Below are 24514 nucleotides of genomic sequence, written 5' to 3'. Positions count from 1 at the left end.
CGGCGCCGCCTCCTCTCAGGAAACGGGGGCGAGAGCGGGAGCCGGGGGGGGGAACGACACGACGGGGCGCAGGGGCCCGGGGCTGCGCCCTCCCCCGCCGCCTCCCCCTCCAGGCAGCGCTGTGAGATGCCAGAGCCCTCCTCCGCGCCCGGCCCTGCCGAGGGAGCCCGCCCCGCCGGCGGCTCCTCCTCCTCCTCCCCCGCCGCCGCCGCCGCTCTGCCAGCAGCCAGTCGGGCCTGAGACCCGCGCCCGGCTGCGGGGCCTGCCCTGAGCGCCGGCGGAGGGCGGGCAGGGGAGAGGGGGGGAAAACCAGCAAGGAGAAGCCGCGGAGAGCGAGCCCGCCGCGTCACATGAGCTGACAGGATCCGTACCCGCTCCCCTCCGCGCAACAAAGAATCGGGAGCCCCTCTGCCCGCCGCGGGACGGGACGGGGCGGGACGGGACGGGGCTGCCATGGGACCCTGAGGGCCGGCCCCCACAGGTAAGCGGCGGCCGTTACGGCGGTTGCCCGCCCGCCTCACCTTGCGCGCGAGGGCGCCCCCCCACCTGGCGGGAGGGGCGGGGGTCTCGCCCTGCCCGGGGCGGCCGCGGGGGGAGCGGCACCCCCCCTCCTCCCCCCCGCCTGTTCTGAGGTGACTCCGGTAATCTCCTGGGGTCCCCCCCCGCGGCGTGCGCGGCCTTTACTGGGGGGTTGGTTTGTTTTTACGAGGGCCGTAACCCGAGCTCTCCCCGCGCCCCCCGGGGACGGGGCGCTGCGGGAGGGGGACCCGCCGCCCTCGCCTCTCCCGTCCCTCAGCCGCCTTCCCCGGCTGTGAAGGACAGGGGGCTCCGGCGGCCGGGCCTGCCGGCGGCGGGGGGAACGGGGCCGGCTCGCTGGGGCTGCTGAGAGCGGGGGGAAGCGCTGATGCTGCCCGCAGGCTGCCGCTCGTCCCCTCGCGGGGGTTTCTGTCCGGCTGTCTGCGTGCAGCCGTCGTTCATCTCCAGTTCCTTCATACGGTTTTCTTTTTATGGCGAGCAAACAGTTAACGCCGTGCGGTTTTGTGCATTGCTTCCCCCCTCCTTCCCTTCCCTTCGCCCATCTCCCCCCCCCCCCCTCCCCCGGACCAGCACGTTGTGACCTTTCTGGCTGTTAAGAAGAATATTAAGGTGATTTTTATTTTTGTTAAAGCCCCATCCTGCTTACGAGCTGCCTTTCCCAAGCCAGGTTACTGCTGGCGGTGGTAGGCAGCCCTTCGCCCACCCGGGATTTGCCCACCGGGACCGTGACTGGAAGTTGTTGACAGCGGCGGGGGCGCGCACATGTGCGGCCTCGCAGCCACCGAGGTCTACGGCTGGGAACTCCCGGTGGGAGCCCAGGCAGCGGCGTGGCGAGACCCGCCGCCGAGTGAAAAATACCCCGGCAAGGCCGGCGTCTGAAGCCTCTTAATTGGGAAGCACTCACCCCCTTTTTTGCTGTGTGAGGGTGCTGAGAGCGTGGTGCTGGGAGGGGTGCTGGGGGTGTAAGAGGTCAGGAGAAGTTTGTGGGTAGGAGAAGGGGGTGCCAGGGAGGTGGGCTGGGGGTGCAGGAGGGGCTTGCAGGGAGCTGGGGTGGCACGGGGGCGGGCTGGAGGTCGGGGGAGAGCGGGCAAAGGGAGAGCGCGAGTGATGGGAATGGGGAGCTGTGGACAGCCTGGGCAGGGGGCTCAGTCCCCCGAGTGCTCTCTCCTTTTTGTGTGTATGGCATGGTGTGATGCTGCTGAAGGGAACGGTTTTACGTATGTGTGAAGGTGGTGGTTTTGGTTTTTGTTTTTTTTTTTTTTTTTAAATTTTCTTTTTGACCTGCAACCCTCTCTGCTGTGATACGAAAATAATCTGCTCCTGGGCACGGCTAGCATCTTCCTTCATACGCCAAGCGGCCACCTGGCTTGAGTCTTAACACAGGCGCCTGTTAACGCTGGCTCTGTCCAACTGGGAGTGTCCCTGGGAAGGAGTCTTCCCCTGCGCGGTTATCTTGGCTTGCGGGGACAGAGAAGAAACCACAATTCCTTTTTAGAGGGAGGTGCTAGGCTGGCCTTGATACTTGTGTTAAATCTCTTTAAGTCAAAATTAAACGTAAGTAAAGCTACGAGGTGAAGAGAAACAAGCCACCTGCTGCCCTCTGAGTGCCTGGTGCCTGTGAGGGCAGAAACAGCCCTGGCGAAGCCATTTGTGTTCACGTGGTGGGGCAGGACAGTGGTTCAAGCAGCAGGAAACTGATTGCACACCAGGGAAAGCTGTGGGCAGAGGGGAAGCTGAGGGTGTATAGCACCTTCCAGTGCAGCTAATGTGTCCCAAAATGTTTCACATCTCCTCTCGCTGCAGGCTTTGGAAAGAAAGGGGGTGCGTGAGCGAGGAGGTTGGGCAGATACTGCTGTCAGCCTGCACTGTTCAAAGCCTAGTGTTAGCCTGCTTGTGCCACCCCCACCCCAGTGCTTTTAAGGAGTGGCATTGGGGTCCTTGGCGTTTTTCAGGGTGAACCTGATTTGCAAGTTCATGCATATGTTCATGCAAGAAGATACCCAAAACCTGGAGTTTATTTTTAATGAAAGCCACGAATCTTATGTAGTGTGACTTCAGTTAAAGCAGCAAATGTTCCAAAATATGGGGCAAACCCATGAAAACAGGCAATACTGATTTTAATTGCTCATTTTTTCCCAACCCCTTCTTTTTCTAAGATTTCCATCCTGACTCCCCTCCCTTTGCGGGGTGTTTCTTGGTCGTGGTGGGGAACAGAAGAGAACTTGTCAATGGCTAGCTCAAATTCTGCTGATCAGCGCTGAAAATATGACTGATTTTTAATGTAACAGGCTGTGCCATGAAGGCCTGGAGTGGGACCCTGACTGTTTGGTGTGGGTCATTAGCTGCAATGGAAGACTAATGACTGTGGCTGACAACTTGTGTCTTCACAAAATAGGAGAAAAGGTTGGCTTTTCCCCTAAAGTGGACGGGAGGTTTGAAGTGAAAGTTAGTTCATCTGTCCCTTCCCTTCAAAAAAATGTACAGTACATTCTTGAAACTGAGTCATCAGGTACAATTTATTTCAAGTGTTTTTAAGCTATTGTGAATTTGATGCACTTTGGCCACATGCTCACTGGAAATTGTAAGACAGTCTTGCTCAGATATGCCCTGGCTGGGCTTGAAAAGGCAATGGGGGAGTTTCCTTGCTGCGGCCTTTCTAGATCCAAGCAGAGCACAAGCGCCTTCAGGGCAGGTCAACTGCCACACCATGCCCTCTCTGCAGAGGTGGTATAGGAGCAATGTAAACTATCCAGACCCATCTTCCTGGGCAGCCTTTGCTGACAGGGGTGAGCTGGCAGCAGGTGAGGTCGGAAGCAAGAAGGGGTGGAATGTTTTGATGCCCTGTGGTCTGAACAAACTGGGAAGGCTCTTGTCCATCAGACAAGCTTGTGCCGAGCGCGCTGCTGCCTCCTCCTGACAGACCAGCATTACCTTTTGACTCTCTGAGCTGTGCTTCTTGAGAGATGTAGCACAGGGCTGGATACTTGATGTGCGGGGGGCAAATCCCCCTCCCCCCCCCAAGTCACTTTGTAATGGAAGTCATAACAGGGATGCACAGCTTCAGGAGTGATTATTAGTGTCTGATGACCTGGCCAGGATTGTGTAATGACACTGAGTAAGAGATAAAAGGTTTTATATCCCATAAACTTGGTTCTCGCTTCAGGGTGAACCGCAAGGCTTTTGAAAACGTGTGAGTTTGACGGCTCTCTGGTAACTGCAAATAGGTGCAAATGTTAATCGGTTGAAACAAGTCCTTAAAAATAAGAACAGACAGAGATGCAGGCTATAGGCAGGAAACTGAAAGAAGAGCTAATTGCTATTTTTTTGGTGTATTTTTAAAATTATGTTTAAACCTGCATATATGATTCTGTGAGTGACCCAGCAGCTCCAGCAGTTTATTCATTTATTTAAAACAGCTTTGTAGTTCACCTTGAAAACCACTTCCTGCCATATGGTTGTATTATTTCCCTATGCCACGTTTTTTGCTAATTATCAAGACCATTTGCTTTAAAATAGGTGTTTTTAATTTCACAGCCTTGTCTGCCTCTCCTGCTTGATCCTGCCCTGGAGTCAAGAGGCTGTGTCTGTTCATTCTCCATGGCAACAGGCTGTGATTTACTTATTTCAATTTAATTAAAAAGCAGCTATGAAATTCTAGGCATCTTATATGTTCCTTATATTAGAAAAATATCAGTGGATCAGTCTCCACAACAGATCTACCAACCTCAAAAATAAAATTCTCAGCCTGAGCCACTGGTTTCTTTCCCAGTCCATCCCCTTTGGAAGAGCTTAGGAGAGGGAGGAGTGCTGTGGCCTGTCCTCAGGTGGAGCAGATGGTGGCTGCTGGACTGGGGTTGTGGTACGAGTCGAGTTCTGGACTCCCGTAGCATTGCTGTTAATGTCGGGGTGCCAGTTTAAACCACAGGACTACCTGTTCAAGCCCATTAGGTCACCTCTCTCCTCATGCTGTTGTAGTGCAGCTGTTGGGAGGTTTGGGGGCTTGATGGGTTGGCATGAACACCCCAGACCTTGCCGGGAAAGGGGAGCATGGGTTGCGTGCTGTGTGCATGGGCTGCAGCTTGCTGGGGCAGGTGCTTTCTGCAGCAGCTACATCTGCTGAGCCATTTTCGGGGCTAGTGTGAGGTTACGATGCCATTGCAGGCTTGGGTGAAAAGGGCACAAGTATCAGTGGGCACAAACATCTGTACTTTCTGCAGTGAAAGTGCAGAAAATGGCAGTTCTGCTAGAAATGTTATTGTGTTTATCAGCTCTCCCCATGTGAGAGATTTTACAAGTCCAAATCCTTTGTGTTGTGTTTGTTTTTTTGGTCTGTCTTGAAGCCTATCTGTTTTTTGATGCGTGCATGATACGGCTTTTGGTTTTAAGCTAGTCACAGCACAGAAGCCCACAACACCCTGTTGGTTTAAGCGCACCTGGTATTTGTATGCAGGCTAGAAATGAAGGCCTTAATCCTAAATTAGTTTTCCAAGCACTGTGGTTGTACAAATACTGGTTTGTGTTAGACAGGGATAAGGAAATGTACAGGCAATGACAGGCGGTTGTTGGATAAAGAGGGGACAGTGTCAGGAAAGGATCTTAGGGATGGGTGGAGGAGTGTGATGAATTTACTAACCTACAGGTGTTAGGTTTGGTAGTAAATGGATGGAGTGGAACCAGTGTAATTACGGGGTGCCAAAATTAACACTCCTTTTTGTCTTCAATACCGACACCCCAATTCTTAATAGCATTACTTGCCCTTGAAGAGACTGTTCAGATGACTTGGCCTTCGGAGTACCTGTGTGCCGGTGGTGGTTTTTTCCAGGGAGAAGCTGGGCCTGCTGAGTTGTGTAACTAGACTCAGGTGCTATTTCTGAGCTCTGCTAATGTGTAGAAGAAGAAAAGTTGGCTGTGCATTTTTATTAAGCCTTAAGGAGCAGTTATCAGAAGAGTGCCTGTACAAAACTGCACTTTTTTTTTTTTTTTTCTCCTTTTTAGTGTTGCTACTCCTCGTATGTTTTCAAAGTCACTGCTGGAGATTTTAACAACAGATGTAGATTCTTGCTCCTCCTAGCCAAGCCAAAGCCATTGAGGCTGTGGCAGAAAATGTTGGACTCTCTCCTGGCTTGCTTATCTTCATCAATTTAAAATTATGTACAGAGTTTGTAGCTGCAGATTCCTGGTGATCATGCACCAACTGGGAAGACCCAGTCCTCTTTGAGTCCATGAGGTTAGCAGTTAAGTATGTGTTTACTAGTAAAGCGAGCATGTTTGGTTTATGGGATGCTGAGTGGTAAATCTGAAATCTCATGATGCTGTTCCTAATAAAAATAGAATGAGACCAAGCAAAACCTCAAAGCAAGCTTTTGTTTGTTACTGTATTTAAGCAGATACATTCAAGGAATTTATATCCAACTGGTAACATCCTTAATTCTTTATTACTGGTTTTACTAGAGTACAGGCATGATCTGTATTCTTTAAGAGTTCATCTATTCCTCTTGCTTATCCAGCTTTGAAGTAGACCTCGCTGATATTAATTTCTGTATAGCCTGTAACCTCATCTATAAAATGAAGGGAATACTTCATACAGGCAGCTGTGAAGTTACATTTATTGTCTGTAAATTGCTTTTAGTAATTGAGCAGAGGAGGTGGAGAGGAATAAAGACAGTGGAGTAATATGGGCTTGGGGTTTTTTTGGTTTGTTTTTTTTTTTTTTTTTTTAATCGAAAAGAGCTACATTATTTTTGTTCATCTGATGATGTAGAAGCTGATGGGGAAAGAAAAATGCTTTATCAGGAGCACCCTGAAACTAATTGTTAAGTTCGTAATGAAAACAGACATTTCTGAGTATAATGATGAAGGTAGCCATCTTGTTTGATAATAACGGAGTCCAATTTAGAAATAGGCACAATTATTACTGGAAATCCTGCAGTACCTCTCATATTTCTCTCTGGTTTGGGTCTGCTCAGTTTTAGTGTCAGTCTTTACCTACATGGCTGCCTTCATCAGGCAGTTCAGAAATGCTATTGGTAGGTAGAGCCTAATAATAGCTAAAACTCCCTCTTTTAAGATTATTAGCAAACACGTCTATTGCAGGCTTTTCAGCTAGGCCCCTTCTTTTGTGCCGACCAGTATACTGGTTGGGTGAAACCGCAGTTGCATGTGGGTAAGGATGGATTTTTCTTGCTGTGGCTGAACCAATCTAACCACTTGTTCCTTCTAAGAGGGGTGGTCATGCCTTGCTTGTGGCTCTGTGGCCGTATTCCTTGCCTTGTGCCCACTCTGGTGCTAGATGGATCCAGCTTGTTCAGCTTTCAGAAAGCTGACTTGCCCAAAAATATCAGAGTGAATAGTTTTCTTCTGGGACAGAGACCTGAACCTGCTCACCAGGTTCAGGCTAGTATCAGAGCTGCCGCGCAGGAGGGGCGAGATTTGTTTTGCCAGCAGTGAAAGGTAGGGAATGAAAGAAAGGTGGAAGTGGGGCCCCCCTTTTTTGGCAGCAGTGAACTATTAGCCTGGTTCAGCTGTAATGTGAAACCTCGCCCTCAGCCTTCATTTTCAGGTCCCTCCCTTCCCCTCCGCTCCTCTCATTCTTTCCCCTGGATATACTTGTGTGCGTTCAGATGCTGACTCCGTTCCCAAGCAGTATTTTCAAAAGGGGAGAAAAAGGGTAAAGGTTGAGTTTCACTGCCTCTGCAGTAAGAGACATACCATAGTTCCTGAGAGCCCGTTGCTAACAGCCCAAGAATTATTATTATTATTATTATTATTATTATTATTATTAGGCTCATATATTATTATTAAAGGGCTAAAAAATAGTAGCCATAACCCTCCCCTATGAGAGGGCAAAAGGAGACTGCCTGAGGAGGTAGCTGTAGGCTGAGTTTGTGAAAGAGCTTCCCCAAATGTGATGATGGTGGCCGTTTGGACTGAAGCCTCAGAGCTGGTGGGACCGGGTGGTCCCTGAGGCCTGGGATAAATGGCAAGGGAAGGGAAACGTCTGGAGAATTTTCTGCATGCCCGTGGTGAGCCAGGCCTGAAGTTGGGCACCACAGCACCAGGAGGGAGTCTCTCCATCGCTGAACTGTGACTTGCAGTTGCTCCCGGTGCTACTGCCTAATTTTCAGGCACCAGCAGAAATTGGGCAGGCCTTGCGGGACACTGCTGTGGTACTGCAGAACGGTGCCATCTTGCTCTGGGGATGCAGCAAAGCCAGGGATGTCCTGAAGCTCAGACTCTGTGGGAACTGGCCAAGGCGAACTTTGCTTCGGTTGACCAGCATGAACAGTGTTTCTGCCTCGGCCTTGCCGCTGATAGATCGGTGTATCTGTATTAGCCCTTGCTGGCTGCGGGGAGGGAAGGATGTGTCACCTAATGAGACGCATGCCCCAGCATCTACTTAGCAGGGGCACGGTGCAGGTCAGAGTGTGCATTTGGGAGACTAGATGGAGGCGTCTGTTGGCCTGCAGTGATTGCTTTATGGCTAAAGGAGCAGATACTGTGTCTGTCTGGTGAATTTTATACAGCATGAAGGTGAAGATGATGTCAGTGAAGAGTAGTGTGCCAGAGGCAGCAGGATGCAGTGAGCCTCTGCATGTGCGGACCGACTGAGCGGCCGTACCTGGCGGGAGGGGCAGGTTGCAATCAGTGTGGTGCACAAATTGGAAACGTTTGTGCAGCCATTTTTCAAATAAGGAAAGTAGGGAGGGACGAGGGAATTTGCTCCAACTTGAGAGCTGTTAGAGATTTGTTTCATGCTGTACTGCAGTTGGTTGGTTTTTTTTTTAAGCGTTTAAGCCTAAATTCTTCTCGTTGGTATGTGAAGACATTATGGCAAGTGAGATTATTGTAGGGTTGTGTTGCTTTGCATGGTAAGATTATACACTGGGTGGCTGTTACAGTGGATTTGTGTTCCAAGGATGGAGTGAATAAAGGAAAGAACCAGTGTATTGATATTAAATAATGGTGCCACTGGATATACTGAGCACAAAGTGTCTTTGTTTTCAAGGATATGTTTTTTTTAAAATCTGACACACTTATAAGCCAGCTGCAATATTTTTTTTTTAAGACACATTTATAAGAGAGGGGGCAATATAGAAAATGCTGTAAGTAATCTCATTGAGAAGTGTGTTTTTCTTCCATCCCCTTGCACATGCGTGCAGCCTCTGGGGAAGATGTTAGTGAAGGAGCTGGATAATCGGGGTCTTCTCCGGAGCTGCCATTGTTCTGATTGATGTAGTGGGTATTAGCTGGGGGATGTGTACAGATGCAGAGGCTGTCTGGGGTTTCATCTCTCCAGTCTCCTTTTTTTTTTTTTTTGCTCCTTCTGGATAGAGATATGTATCCTGGCACTTTTGTCTTCCACCTACATCTCTTTCTCATCTCCTGTAAATACTTGCTGATTTTTTTTTTGTTGTTGTTGTTCTTCTGGCAAATGTTCAATTGGGCTTGTAATGGGTGACTCTCCTCCTGCGCTGCTTAACCTGGCTCGTGATGATGGGTGTTCCTGTAAGATAGTCTTTTCCTGGATCTCTTCGCTGAATTTTCATGCAATCTGCCCAGTCTGGGGCCTTCTCTGCTGTTGTGTTGGTCGCTCTAGCGAAGATCCAGGTATCGTAGCTGACTTTAGCAATGCTCCAGCTGCCCTGTGGAGTGCGAAGGAATGCAGTGAAAGAAGCAGCCGTTCCAGGGCCCCGTTTGTCCTCGGACTGGAAATGCTGAGGGCACGTTAGAGTTCCCGTGTAGGACTGCAGTAATTAAATAGTGCTGAGGGGAGAGGAGGGAGGAGAGCATGTGATGGTCACTTCAGATAGATTAACAATGAGGGGCTATTATGGTGCCAGCAGAAGACATCCTTCTGTGGAAGTTCCTAGCCAGGAAATATTTTAAAAAGCTGTCCCAGAGAGTGAGAGGAAAGCCTGATAGGTCTGTGCTATAATTAATTGCCCAGATACCGCTGGAGGAGCAGTTTGGAGAAGGGAACTCGTACGTGAGCTGGGTGTGGTGTAGACAGGGAAACGGGAATTTCCTGACTTTTGTTTGCAAAGCTCGAGCATAGAAGGAATTTTAGACATAATAGTGGAAAGATGGACTAAAATTAATAGGTAGTTCCTTTTTTTTTTTTTTTCTCTTTTTTTGCACTGTGTGCCCCTGGCTAGTGTTAGTTGAACATCAATTGAAGCAGTACAGAGCATGCTTGGGAACTGGAGACATTAAGCAGAAAGAGAGAGCGAATCTGATTAGCTCTGCTTTTCGTGCATTAAGCAGAAAGACGGGCTGAAATGTGATTGCAAACAGATAATAGCAGCAGGCTCCTGAGGCACCACCACGACCCAGCATATGGGGTGATGGATCTAACCATGCCATAGAACCGTTTCTTGTAATAGAAGCTGCTTGTTTTTATGTTGCGGTTTCTGTTGTACTTTCTAATTATCCTATTCATCGCTGTCTGCCATTTTGAGCCTGGCCAGGCGGGATGGCTCAGCCCCCTGGAATGTGTGCCCTGCTGAGCACTTCTGCCCTGAATAGTAACCGTAGCTCTGGTAGCCAAACGGTGGAAGGGAAGAGGTGCCAAGGCTCGAGAGTCCTAGCTATTTTCCCCCTTATTTCCAAGAATAATGGAAGTAACAGCTGCAGCTTTTGCCATGCTATGAAAGATGAGTGCTGGTGTTGCGTGTAAAGCTCTTAACTTCCTTCTGAAAGGGCAAGTATTGGGCTTTGCTGGGAGAAGGTTCCTAGTGACCTGAAAAAGGGGCATCTATCAGGACTACTTCTAAATTATAAATAAAAGCTGGCTTTGCTACACCAGCCACTCTCTCAGCACAGTAACGGAGATCCTGGAGCCACTTCCAGTCTGTGGCCTCTGCTCCACATGGAGCAAATGCAGCAGAGAAAACAGGCTGGCAGGGGCTCAGCCAGCACAGGCTGGAATTGGCGGTGCCAAGAGAGCATCCAACATCCCTGTGTGCTGCTGGGGGAGTTTTCTGTGTCGATGTGGTGACTCCTTCCCTGAAACAAACTGCTCTCCTTTATCTCCACCCAAGGTTTTCATTGATGGAAAGTCTAAATAACCATTTCCAGAACTGGCATGGATTGAGGGAATGCCAAAGGAGTGGGAAGAGCAGAGCTCTCTTTAAAATGTCTGAACAAAGCAGGGTAGTAAGAAGCTCACGCGTGTCTGTGTATATATGTATTTTAAGGCCAGAAGGGGCGGGTCAGAGTAGTGTTTCTGTGACCTTTTCTCAACTGTGTCTTGCCTTTCCTGCCTGCTGCCTCTCCTTGCCTGTCAGGGGACTTCCACTTCCTTCCCGATGACCTGCAGGGCTGCAGGCAGCCTCCCTGCCCTTGTGGCAGCTCCCAGCTCTGGCTCCGAGCCCAAGCTAATAATCCTGACAGATTTTACTGGCTTGTGCTCTGCTCCGTGCCTTGCTGTAGGGGAGACGGTGTGCGAGGCTGTGGTTTGCATGACTTTTGGCATCATGCTGGCCCTGGGATTCCACCCGGCGGCATCCGTGTGAAACTCAAACCTCGTAATAAGCACCAGCTGAGCCTCTGGTAGAGCCTGGCTTTGCTCAGTGAGGCCTCTTGCTTCCCTACCTGCAGGTGACTGGCTAGCACAGATGTCATCCAAACACACCTTCTAATTGTCTCTGGCTGTCCAGATGATTGCCAGCAGTATGGGGTTTGGGTGGAAGTAGGAGGTGTTGATAGCCAGGAAAGGAAAAATTCATCAGGTACCAGAGAGGGTAATGAAGATCTCCTCTCACCACTCTCCCCATGCATCAAAGCACACTTAAAAAAACTAGAGCGTTCATCTTTGACCCCCATTAATGGCTGGCTTGGTCTGTGTAAGAGTTTTATGAGTCTGCTGCTGCTCCCACAGAGTTTAATTATTTAGAGTGTGAGGTGGAGGTTTGTGCTTTCACTGCTGATGGTCCAGGGTTCAGGCCCTCCTGACGGGCCGGGGGGTTTGGTTACAAAGGCAGTCTGGCTGGGTATGCAACCGTTTGCTCTGAGGAGCCTAAGGGAGGTGCGAGCTGCAGCTGTGCAGTCGTTGTCAGGGCTGGGAGCGTATCCTTCTCTCATTGTGTGAGCTCCATGTGACCGCGTTGTGTCGAATTCAAGGTCTATATCCTTATCTTCAGCGTACTTAATGGCCCAGACCTGAGATGCCTTAAATGACTACCTGAAGCTGCCAGGCGGGCGTGCTTCTGGCAGATCCTGCTTGTTGCTGAGCCTAGAGCCCCCCCATCAGTGGTAGAGGCTTTAAGGGCTGGTGTAAGACTCTGGCAGCAATACCTGATTTATCAGACCTGGGCTACACGCCCTTCCCACTCCCTGCGGTGGCATGCCTTCACCTACCTTCTTTCTGCTAACAGCCCCCTCCCATTTCCTCCAGCTCCTGCTCTGCACTGTAGCAACCACTTTTCCTACTGTAAGATCCCGTCTTCAGCCTGCTGCTGCCTTCCCTTTGCAGTGTGTCAGCTTGTTCTTGCCTTCCCTACTTTTCCCCATCCAGCTCTTCTCTGCTGCTAATCCTCCCAAGATTTGGGAACGCAGTACAGATGTAAGGAACAACCGAGTGACTGACTGATGTGCCCAGAGACCTTTGTGCAGCTCGCATTCCCAAACAGGCGGCCAGCCAGCTAGACCAGGAGTATTTCCCAGCTGTCCTGCTGACCATACAGCCACATTTCCACTTCTAGTGGGAAGGTGCCTGGCTCCAGGTCAGTTGACCGGGACACGTCTGATGCGTCAGCTGGCCCACTGGAAGGGTCACACTGACGATGCTGGCCTTCTGGCCACCTCTGGAACGGGTCAATTCCTCTTGGAATTGTGCCTCTTCTTATGTTGGCGAGTCCTGAGGGCTTGCAGTGCTCATCAGTGCTGAAATGAAACAGCGGCAACTGTTTGGTACAAGACTGTAAGTGGATGCTTGTTTCAGAGCAAAATTCGTTGATATTGGTGGATCTGGGTTTGGCTGATAGCAAAATGAATTTATGGGCAGACTGGGAAGCCTTGTTTAACGTGGAAGGTTCACGCTATATTTCTCGTACTGTGCCCGTTGATAATGAAAATGCCTATCACAGCAGACACCAAACTAGCGGGTCACCTGGTGTCTTGCTGCTTCTGAGGCTGAGCTCGTTGTGCATGCTGGGGCTCACTGCTGTACTCTGCCTGCTGCCATTTCTTACCCCCTGAGCTCAGGGACCACTTGAACCTTCACCTTCTCACATCTCTCTCCTGCCATCTCGTTGTACGTGCCTGATCTCCTGTTTTCTGCTGTAGCAAGGGCCTGTGCAGGCTCTTGGTTGCATGCCAATGGGCTCTTTATGCTAACCCTGTTCACCCTGGTTTATCTCTTCCCACTCCTTTCCCTATTCGTATTTAATTTCCTTTGGTACTGGACTAATGTTCCAGGTTGTGTTGGGAGACTGGGTTGAGCCGAGATGGCAGAAAGAGGGTGGAAGGGAGGAAGGGGCTTATACTGGCAGATGTGAGTTTCTGCCATCAACTTGGTCTTTAATCTGTTGATTATTATGGACCTAGCTAAATCAGCTGGATCTGCTAGACAAATGTCAGGTGCTCTGTGTCCTGCCTCCATATTCTACTCTGTTTTTCTATTTTTTTTTTTTTTTTTTTCCCCTGAAAATTATATAGGATTCTGCCCATTGATGATTAAAACATCGCCTGGAGTTTTGGAATGGATCAGATGCGTCAATCAAATGTTACCACATTGCATCCAAAGAGAGGAATGCCATCCAGCTGGGGGTAGGGTCTGTTTTTTCTTTGCCCCCGTCAGTGTCTAGAGTTATTGGAAACGTTTTTGGTTTTTTAAATGCAAGAATTTTTAATAGAAAGTATTAGTCTTCAAAATTAGTAACTTTATTGTGTGAAAACTTGACTGCATGCTTTTTTATTGGTGTGGAGCAATGTTGTGCCTCTTTATATTCAAAATGTTTATTAATAATCTTAAGGCTTTGCAGGGCTTTGGTAAAGAAAACATTTCAGTAACTACTTCAGATATTTTGGGAGGGAAATTTGGTGTTTTAAATGAAAAATAAATCTGTTCTGATTACTAAGAAAGATGAAAATAATTTAACTTCTTTCAGAAATGTCAAAGTTCAGGTCATTTGTCCCAGTTCTAGAAATTAATGTAAAACAGACTAATACCCCTGCATAAACTGTGTGCTGCTTATGGGTACTTGGCTACTGTGACAGCAGGTATAGCATGAGACCTGGAATGAAATAAAAGGTCGGAGAGAATGTGAATCCGGAGCCTCACATGGGCTTAAAGCACAGGTTGCAGCCTGAGCGGCAAACTGAAGTGGCTTTTTGGCTCCCTTCCACTTGCTAGTGCACGGCTACCCATTATCCTCTCGCTGGTATGCCACTTGGCTGTTTCAGCAGAGAGGCTGCAGAGACAAAACACTTATCTGGCTCTCAGAAGTGGGATGGACTTTACAGGTGTTGTGGTTTAACCCCAGCCAGCAACTAAGCACCACACAGCCGCTCGCTCACCGCCCCCCACCCCCCATACTCCTTCTCCCACAGTGGGATGGGGGAGAGGATTGGAAGGGTGAAAGTGAGAACACTCGTGTGTTGAGATAAAGACAGTTTAATAGGTAAAGCAAAAGCTGCACACACAAGCAAAACAAACCAAGGAATTCATTCACTGCTTCCCATCGGCAGGCAGGTGTTCAGCCATCTCCAGGAAAGCAGGGCTCCATCACGCGTAACGGTTACTTGGGAAGACAAACACCATCACTCCCAATGCCCCCCCTTCCTTCTTCTTCCCCCAGCTTTATATGCTGAGCATGATGTCATACGGTGTGGGATATCCCTTTGGTCAGTTGGGGTCAGCTGTCCCAGCTGTGTCCCCTCCCAGCTTCTTGTGCCCCCCCCCAGCCTACTCGCTGGTGGGGTGGGGTGAGAAGCAGAAAAGGCCTTGACTCTGTGCAAGCACTGCTCAGCAATAAGGAAAACATCCCTGTATTATCAACACTGTTTTCAGCACAAATCCAAAACATAGCTCCATACCAGCTGCTGTGGAGAAAATTAACTCTATCCCAGCCAAAACCAGCACACCAGGTCAGGCATGAGAAGATGTATATTAGGGTTTGTGTCTGGAAGTAATACTGTTCCAGTGTTACTCACTTGAAATGTGAAGCACCTTACACCTCACGTTGGTTTCCTGTTCTTGTTAAAATTGCTTTTGCTTTAGAAATGAGGAGTCTTAAAGCCGAGGGGTTTGACAGAGCATGCTGCAGAATGATTCTTTTCTCCTCAGTATGTAAGTTTCCTGAATGAATGATTTTGAAGTAAAGTAGTATTTCCCTGCAGAGCCTGCCTCTGTTAAGTCTTTAGACTGTCACAGCAACAGCGAGACTACTAGTGCAATATTAATAATTTATGTGTGTCCCTCATTTTGGACTTTTGTCAGTCATTTCAGCCTCGGCAGGCTGGGAGAGATGAGAAAAGCATGTATTATGTTTTGCTGCTGTTCTCTCTGCATATCTACTCAGGGTAGGCAAAGGATTTTGGTCTCCAGAGAATGTCTATCTGGAACCTTTTAGCAGTGCTAAATTTACAGAAATAATACCAAAAAATAGCATAACGGTGTCTCATTTCAGTCAGCTCTGCATAGGGTTGTACTGCTTGCATTGGACGTCTGCAACAAGTGTGGATCAGATGTTCGTGAGCTTTGCCTGGCTGCAGTAGGTGAGGGAGAGGTGAACCTTTTATGGGTCCCTTCTGTGGGATGAGCCCAGCCAGGGTTTTCCTGCGTGTGTATAATCAGCCCCAAATGTTTCTGTGCTGCTGCAGCTGCACATAGCTTTCTTCAAAACTGGGCTTCATGTCCTCGATTCTCTCCCTCACCTTTCTTCTAAAAGGAGGGAGATGGTCAGGTAGTTTGTGTGTTTCCTGAGTAGGTCTTGCTTGAGGTAAGGAACAGAAGGCTCTCTGAGCCAAATGAAAACGGGCCTTCAGAAACAAGGCTGATGAGAGGGTGTCACCAGAGAATTCAGCTGGTTTAAATACAAAGTGTTAGTGAATTCTGGAGTTAACTGTTGTAGGCTTGTGCTTGGTGTTGGCAATCATCTGAACACCTTCCAGCTTGGCTGTCTACTGGGTACTTCTCCTTCAGATCCTGTTAGAAGCATGGCACCGCGTTTCGGGGAGTTTTGAAGGGCCACTGGTGTAGTGTGCATGAACTAATTGATGTGTTTCTGCGAGTCTGTGTTCTTGCAGGCAGGTACTGAACAGTTTGAGTCAGATCGGTCTACTCCACATGGTATTTAGCAAGCGGGTAAGTAGTTTGCAGGAAGTTGGAGAGTTCGCTCCTATCTGTTGCTTGTGGTCCAGAGTGGTTGATTCACCCCAGGCAATGGGGGACCCATGGGTTCTGTGCTGCTGGGTCATGGATGGATGGGACTGTCTAGGAGAGGAGAATGTTCTGCAAAGAATTTAATCTCTATCTTAAGCCTGAAATAGCTTTACTAAGGAAAGACAGATTTCTAGAATAATTGCTGAGGGAAAACTAAAGTTTCTTTAAAACTGGATTACATTGTTTCAAATTCTGTTTTTGAACATCTTGGCTTGGAAAAAAGTTTGGCTCAAAAATTGCTCTGTGTGTGCAGAAGGATCTGCAGAAAGATTAATGGATAAGAAGAAACTTGGTCTAATTGTTTTGTGTTGCACTCATTAAAAGATCTTTTCATTTGAGACTGAATTTTTTTGCTGTGGTTTGTACCTTTGTAGTTTGTACTCTCCTCCTGGATTCTCTGTTTTGTTAAGTCTCCCTGTATGTACAGTTTGAAGAAAACAAGATGTAACTGAGTTAAGATTTCTTGAACTTAAATTTTAATACTTAAATTGCATAGCCAAATGGCTTTGCTGCTGGTGAATGGTTATAGTTCAGAAAGAAACTAAGATGCCTTGTTGGACTTCAGATGTCTTGTTTGCAGCAATGAGAATTTTTTTTCTTTTTCTTTTTTTTTGGACTGGTAAGGGGCTAAAGCCTTACTCCTGGCTCTGCACTTGCATGCTTCTACTCCTGGCTCTGCACTTGCATGCTTCATCTAATATACACATGCATTTGTAACAAAAGACTTTTTGCAAAGCAGCACTGTTATCTTCTGCAAAACAGAGAGAACTGGGAAGCTGAGTTGGAAGACTCTCTTTCCTCCCCCCCCCCTCCCCCCTTTACAAGAAGTTACTTTAAATAGGGAGCTGTTCAGCAGGTTGCAACCAGAATTCTATAACAAGATCTCTCTTCGCTCTCCCTACTTTTTCACATGCAAAGTTGTGGCTGTAATTATATGACAGCTGCCCTCTTGGCTGACATGCAGCAGATTGAACTGGGGATCTCCAGAGCTGAAAGTGTGAGCTGCTACTCTGTGAGCTAAAGCTCTATAGCTGGAGGCTGTAATGATCTATATCCTTCATGACTGAGCGTAGAAGGGAGCTGCAAAAAGCACTTGCTGAGTTATGGTGCGTACAGGGTACTCACTGTGTACATGGTTACTTCCCGGGTGTACTGGAAGCTTTCTTTGAGTGGTTTGTGATAATTGTACAAGCTGTTGTCAGCTCATGGGTGCTTTAAAATGACACTCCATTTTGAAGCCTTTCTACCTTAAATAAAATAACTTTACTGTTAGTCAGGCGCAGATGTTTGTTGCTGTATGTGTACGTTCCACTGAGCATGAGGGACCCTGATGTTACTGAAGTCCTTCAACTCTAAGCAATGTAAGTAGTTGTTAGCAATACTAAGTGCAATATGAAAAATTCTACAGCACCAGTGATGTTCAGACAAATTTGCCTTTATGCTTTGCCATTACAATAGGTTTTTCATAGATGGCACCATGGGAGCTTTGTAAATGCAATGGAAAGAGAAGCTGGAATTGTTGGAATCTCTCCTGTTTCCTAAGGACCAGGAAAACCTGAGCAGTGCCAAAGTTTGTCAGGCTGAAGAAAAATGAAGGGAAGCAGAACCATATGGAGCTTCATGAGTAGTGTCAGCCGTGGGTAGCTTCTGCAACCAGTGTTGTGGGAGAGGGGGAAGTGTGTTACAAGTTGAGACACTAATTTTGAACTTTGTGATGTTCTTAACACCTCCTTTCCCCCATCCCCAAACAAAAAAAAAAAAAAAAAAAAAGGGAGATGGGCGTCTGCTAGCTTTAAATGGGGCAAAATATGCATTCCTGTCGATCTGCACAGTTGAAAACCAAGCTGGTCTTTCCCCCATTCAAAAAATATAAAAAGGAAACATTTAAGGGAGGCAATTAAACATTAAATAAAGTCAAAACTGAGACAGTCTTTCAGACCTAAAACACTAAGTTACTGCCAGCCCAGTGTGTCAGAAACTTACTTGATACCATATATATTATCAACAGGGGCATTCTCTGCTGTAAATTAACATAATTTTCATATATGTTAGGTCATGTCCAATTACACAAGTCTGACCGTACTAAATCATGGTTTAGTTAATGTCCTTCACTGTAGTTGCATCCTCCACTGCCTTTATTTGCATGAATTCACGCACACGGGATTAGTATAAAGATACCTATAGCACGGCCTAAGAAATTCCTATTTCCTCACCTGCCACCTCACATTCCTGACCTGTGCCACCACTGTCATCCCATGGGTTGTGTGGATGCAGCCATTGGTAGGACCGTGGTGTAAAATACATCAGTGACCTGATGTGGGTCAAAAGTGCCATCCCTCCAGATTCGTGAAATGACCCAGGCTACAATGATCTAGTCCATGACGCTGCCTTGCAAGCAGCATTGTTGGCAGAACTGGGGAGGAGATATTGCAGGAGGGGCAGAGGGAATTTCTTAAGTCAGTGTTACTCCTGAAAGAGGCATCTTGTGGGACTGGCCCCATCTGGCTGTCTCATCAGTCCTGGGGCTCAATTCTCTACTGCCTGCACCATCACTCTTTACAGAGACAGGGGGATGAGGCTTCCCCCGCTTCCCGTGGGAGCCTGTTCCACAGCTGAATAGACTTCACTGTCAGGAAACATTTCTTGATTATGCTTTCATCATGGGTGTCAAACTCCTGGTCCCTGGGATGACCTTAGCCTGCATCAATACAAGTGCCTTCCTTGCATGTGCTGCCTAGAGCCTGCCCCCCACTTCTCTTCTGGCATTTCTCGCAGGCCTATTTCAGCTGCAGGCAGCTGTACCTTGGCTCAAACTCTGCTGTCCTTAGTGCTGCTGTTGGAGGCTGTTGCAGAAGTACGGAGCTGGGAGCCCACATCAAGGGCCTGAGTTGCGATCTGAGACAGGCTAGTCACTTGGAGTAGGTTGTCAAGAATCCAGGCTGTTGGCAAGTGAGCAGATACAAGCTGAAGCAGCATTCGTGTGTGTCTCTACCTTGGATAGAGCCAAGTCCAAGGAATCTGTTACAGCACAGCTATCCCCTGACCTAATTATGTTGCTGTCAAACTTGAGAGTGCGGGTGAGGCTCCAGTATATTCCTCCAATCGGTTTAAAGCAGAGATCTCGATTCCTTTTACATGACAGAGTCTGGGCCATCTATGTTGAAGTGGTAGGGAGAGGAACCCAGCCAAGCTGTTTGTCTGTGAGGCTGTGGAAATACTAACCATGAGGCTCCGCAGTGAAGGCTCTGCGTGCAGCGTATCTAGTTTGGCAGGTGTGGCGAAAGAGTCTGCCTTGCTGTCCGTTCAAGGGATGGCTCTCCCCCATGGCTGATGGCAATTACTGCCAGGTTGCTGTGGCTGGCTGCGAGAGGATGGATGGGTTTCCTGGGGAGAGGAGTGTGCACCCACTGTGTTGCAGCCCTGGTACGCCGTAATAGTCGGGTTGCACTAGAAGACTTTTTTTCCCCCCCAGCACATAGGTGTTGTTTTGCATGTGTGGACTTCACATAAGCATTTGCTGTCTTCCAAGTCTCTATTCGCTTTCCAAGGTAGGATGAGTTGAGCAGGTTTCAGTGCTGCAGAGGTGAATATCTTTGACTTGTATCATATCGTTATGAAATCAGCGCTGTTTTCTGGTCTGTTCCTAGTACAGTCAAGACATTTTTGCTTACTCTTCTGTCTGCTTCTGTGATATTGGTAGACCTTGTTATGTGATGTCTTTTTACAGAATGGGTGTAATTACTCCAGAACCAGAGGGTGTATGAACTGTTTGGATAATGACCTGTTAAACTGTTCACAAGTGGAACGGTTGTGACACCCGAGATCTGAAGTAGCTTCCTTAGTGTTTCTCCTGATCCCCTCCTCTGTGCCCAGGGTGGACTCCTCTACATCCCCATCCTGCCTCTGTGCCATCCAGTTCGTGTCCTGGCTCCCTTCTGTTCCTCACCGCTCTGCCAGGGAGTTATTTCTGTGGTGTCCCTGCACAGTTCCCACTCCTCACCTGCCATGGGTTCTCATCCTCCTCCTTGCTCCTCAGAGGTCCTTGTCCACCTTTCATTGGTGCTTTACCATCGTCGGCTCTTCTGCATAGCTCTGCCTTTCCTGACTGCACTGCCTGCTTCACAAGGGAGAGCTTTTTGCTTTCCCCCGTTCCCATGGGAGAAATAAAACTTATGTCTCATCTAGAGGTGCATAAAACATGGCCACACTGTCACCAGATTTTTTGGTTTTTATGTCCTGTTTGGCTCAGGTCATCTCTTTCCAGCTAGCCATGCATGAAGTATCTCTCTTTGTTTTCATGGGGTTTGCATGCAGCGTCTTGGTCTCCTGGGGCTAAGTGCCATGCCCGTTGAATCCGAGGGTGTAGTTTTACGAGCGTTGTTTTCAGCAGCCCCTGCTGCTGCTGCTGCTGCTCCTGAGCTGCTTGTTCAGCTGTGCCAGTGCAGCTGAACATGCTGCTGCACACTGAACTGGATCAGGGAATTGATCTGGATTAAAGTAGCCAGGGTAGAGAGGAAAGCTGTTTGCCCAAAGGAATACTTGAGAAACTACAGTTTAAGGGCACTTTGACTTGATAGCCCTTTGACTAACAACCCCCTGGGATAGAAATCCCTTGTTTAAATGTGGAGTTGCTGCCTCCCGCCTTTCAAACCCTCCTCCCAAACTAGTAACACCAGCAGACAGCCACCTGCTTCAGGCATAGAGCAGCTGCTGCAGGTTAAGATGCACTGTGCAGCTGCTCCAGGAAGCGTGGGCCGCGATGCCGTTCGGAAGGGTCGAGGACCCCCTGGAGTAAAAATGGACGTGCGTCAAGGAGTGTGCACAATCATCCTTGTTGTGCAACATCTCAAACTTAGAAAAAGCTTCTTGCTTATCATAATTACTGGTCTGGTTTTACCCTGAGCCTCATTAATGTTCCAGGACATTGCTGTGTCACGAAGTTTCTGAGAAATACAGCATAACTCTGGATGCCAGCTTGAAACTGAAAATACTTGCCCCTGCCCTGCTCTGCAGGACACGTTTAACCTGCCCCATCCCTCCTGAGCTGCTTGAGTGGAGCTCCTGCTCCTCCACTCGGCTTTCACACACCCTTCCCTGCCTTATCCGTTTGTGTGCTCCCAACTTCATGCTGTCCTGGGTTTAATTTTTGTTTAAGATCTTCGTTCCTTTAATGACAGCGGGAACCGAAGGCTGTTCTCTGTGGGGGCTGTGGTGCACGGCTGTGCTTGAGGTAATGAGACTTGATGAAAACCTCTTGTTACTGTGGCAAGATTTCTTCCTTCTCTGTGTTTAAGAAAGGGGGGGGGAAGTAAGGAAAAGTGACAGACCCTGCTGGGTATGTTAATATATTTTTAATGGCTTGCATGTGGCTAGCTGAAGACTTATTTGTCCAGCCTGTGAGAAAAGTGGAGCAGCGTGTTATTCTTGTGCACCTTTGAGCTTAGCTGGGAGTTGAAATGGGAGAGAGGGAGGGTTGGGTGAAAATTTCACAGAAATCCTGATGATACAAATGAAATTGCTAGAGATGGAGGGGGGTTGGCAGGGAGAGGAAGAAGATTGGATCCCAGATACCTCCTCCCCTCCCCAAATCTTCCTCTGTTTCTGGAATATTCCACCGTCTGCGATCATCAAGAGAGCTACTGTCTCAGACTGTGGTATTTCTACCAGTGGTGAGGGAAGAGATTTTTCTGAAATAATTGCCATATTTCTGACAAGAAACAAAAGGGTTTACACTATGGTGGGGAGCTGGGGAGGGGAGGGAGCTGGCAGGGTTGCAGAGGGAGGTGTGGGTGGGGGGTGCTGGGCATTTTCCCCTTTCAGCCTTAACGTGCTGGTTAAGCTGCAGGCAGGATGAGGCTGGTGGTCCGAGCCGGCTCCCCGGGGCAATGTGGGGTGTTGCTGCTTTCCTATTCCAAATGCACGCAGAGCGCTGCTGGGGCTGGGGGGCAGCCAGGCTGGGGCATCTGTGCGTCCTGGGGGTCAGGAGCCCATCGGCTGGGGTTGCGGTGCCGGGCAGCGGGTCGGAGCAGAGGTGTGCTTGATGGAGCCGCGAGGAGGAACATGCATGAGGAGAGCGAGAGCTGCTGGCAAAGAATTAATGCTGCATAGCCCTGGTGAGAGGGGGAGAGACCAAGCAGCGAGGAGCCCTGGTGCTGGTGCATGCCAATTAGATAGAACAGCCAGGAAAGGATGGCCCTCGTGACCCATTGACAGGTTGGCTGGAAGGGGTTATGATATGGACGGGTACGAGGGGCTGAGCCCACCCCCAGCCAGCTCCTGACACAGGAGGGTTGGGGGAGCAGTGGCATCTCTCTTGCATCTCTCTTGCACTCTCATTCTTACAAAATCCCTATTGAGGGCGATGTAACCCTGGGGCAGGAAGGACAGAAAGTCAGGTAGACACTAAAACAGCATTTTTCCTGGTGCCAGCAACTTGTTGTTCCTCAGGAAACAGCTACTACGCCAGCTCTGTATTTCCTCTGTATTCAGCGACGAGCTCAGCTCTCCGTGTCCACTTACAGGAGATCTGTCCACCCAGTGTTGAGCCTGCGTGGTTTGGGGGGCCTCCTCCAAGTGAGGAAGCCAATGCATGAGAAGCATCTTCTTGTCAAGGCCACAAAGGCATGCCAGCATCTCTTGAGGCAGGTGCACGGCTGGGGTCACTGTTCGGAGGAGGTTGGGAAGTCGTTTTCTTGAGTCCCTGCCCAGTCCTGGAGTAGCGTGCATGAGAGTTGCCAGCAGCTCTTGCCTGGCTTCTTGTTTCTGTCAAGTGACTGTGGTGCTGGAAAACGTCCTGCTGCAGATGAATGCCCCTTCTTGGTGGCAACACCTCTGGGTGTTCCTGAGGCAGCATCCCAGCAGGGTCAAACCTGTATTTCTGTCTTTTTTTTGGAGGGAAAATTAAAAGTTTAACTGTCTATTTAATTTTGGAGCCGAGGAACAGTGCTAGACTGGCAACTCTAGGGACATCCTTTGTAGCCTGCCCCTGCCAACGTACCAGATTGCTGACTCCCAGCCAAACTGTCCCCTCTGATTTTTAAGTAGCACAAAAACAGTTTGTGGGAGATTTCTCTGAGGATACTGTAAGTTTCTTTGCATTACAGAAGACTGGAAGCACATATGGTGAGTTACTGATATCTAACTGAAAGGACGGCAACTTGTTAGCCCGCACTGACTGGATTGTTTGGCTGATCTGACCATAGCCTTATTTAGATTTAAATTAACTTTCAGCTGATTTAGTAAAAATCAGTTTACTAGTGAAGCAGGCAAATCAGGGGCACATTTGCATTCTGTATAAATCTGTCCACACAGGGGTTTATTGCCATTTTACCCGTTTGCTTAAAGTGCTTGAGTTTGCCTCTCGCTGTGTGTCCCCGTGCAGGCAAGCTCTAGTTTTCGGTGAGCGTCCACTGCTTTCTTAACCCAGTTTTCCAGCTGGGCTGAAGTTGCTGACGGCATCATGACTTATCCAAGAGCATGAGTGAATGTGAATTGGCACAAAATCAAAACCAGAGACCCACCAGGCTCACAGTCCTGTAAATTCTGGGTTGTTGAAGCCCTACTTTGCTTGAGTAGCCAACAATAACAGTCAGCTAATACAGTCATATAGTATTATTTTTACTCAGGCCTCTTCCACTGATAGTATGCTTATAAAACAATGGGAACGTTTCTGTTTGCCTCCTTAAACATGCTTTCTAGTGTCGTGTGCAGACTAGTTTTAAAGATGACCCAAAGGGAATGTTTGTTTTACACTGGGCTTGTACCAATTTATCTCCCCCCTCCACCCTGCCATGATGGATTTAAAAAATGGTACTGTCATCAAGCCTGCTATGTCTAAGGCTACAATGAAGAGTAATGCGTGCTCTGTGTTTTAATTTTTTGGGGGGCTTAGTTGAAGAACTGCTGCTGAGGTATAACGGATGTTCCTGTGAGCTCTAATACTTTAATTGTAGGTAAGAGAGTTTTGAGTCTACTGTCTGTCTTCAGCTTAAAACAACTGAATAAATACAAGTCTTGATATTGCAAAAGCAAGTGAAGACCAACCAGAATTTGATGTGGGCTGAGTCAAATCCCGTTCCCTTTTAACATCACAGCTTTCAGTTTCTCACTGTTTAGGAGGACATAATTTTCTTGGTCCGCTGATTGTCATAGTCTTTCAGCCTAGAAAAAACTTTCATTGCTAGATGGGGAAGATGGAGGAGGTAAAGGAAATGGCCAGAATTTTTGTCTTGACGTTCTTTATGTAGTATGTTTTTAAAAATAAAATAAAATCCCCAAACCAAACCAAAAAACAAACCACAAAGTCACATGCACCCATCTATTTTTAATTTTAAAGATCATTTTAAGGTCATCTCTAGCAGTCTCTTGCCACTTGCTGTACCATCCCCTCTGCTAAGATGTATTGCCATAGCCCTGCTTTTCTGTAGGCTTTACAAGCACAAGGCTGTGCAACATGGTTTTCTTGCTTTCTAGTTGTTCACTAAGGCAGAGCTGAAGACACTGATTTGATTTCATAAAAGGAAGCCATTGGGGAGGGTCTCAGAAGACCCTGGCGTATCTTGCTGATGTTGCATGCAGGTAAAAAGTGGACAT

General features: G+C 48.2%; 1 protein-coding gene across 2 annotated transcripts in view; it reads left to right on the top strand.

The window, feature by feature from the left end:
• The first annotated feature begins 220 nt into the window (after positions 1-220).
• TCF20 (transcription factor 20) overlaps positions 221-24514 on the top strand; it is a 131645-nt gene continuing 107351 nt past the window's right edge. Inside the window, exons 1-2 of one of the 2 annotated variants that reach the window (XM_082310469.1) lie at positions 221-481; positions 13195-13305. The gene's annotated coding sequence lies outside the window, so the exon portion shown is untranslated. The remainder of the gene's footprint in view (positions 482-13194; positions 13306-24514) is intronic. The other variant, XM_082310470.1, reaches the window with a different exon arrangement.

Source organism: Platalea leucorodia, assembly GCF_965183815.1.
Source record: "Platalea leucorodia genome assembly, chromosome: 4".
NCBI classification, from domain to species: Eukaryota; Metazoa; Chordata; class Aves; order Pelecaniformes; family Threskiornithidae; genus Platalea; species Platalea leucorodia.
Note: the sequence above shows the minus strand (reverse complement) of the source record. Positions and strands in the feature narration are given on the sequence as shown.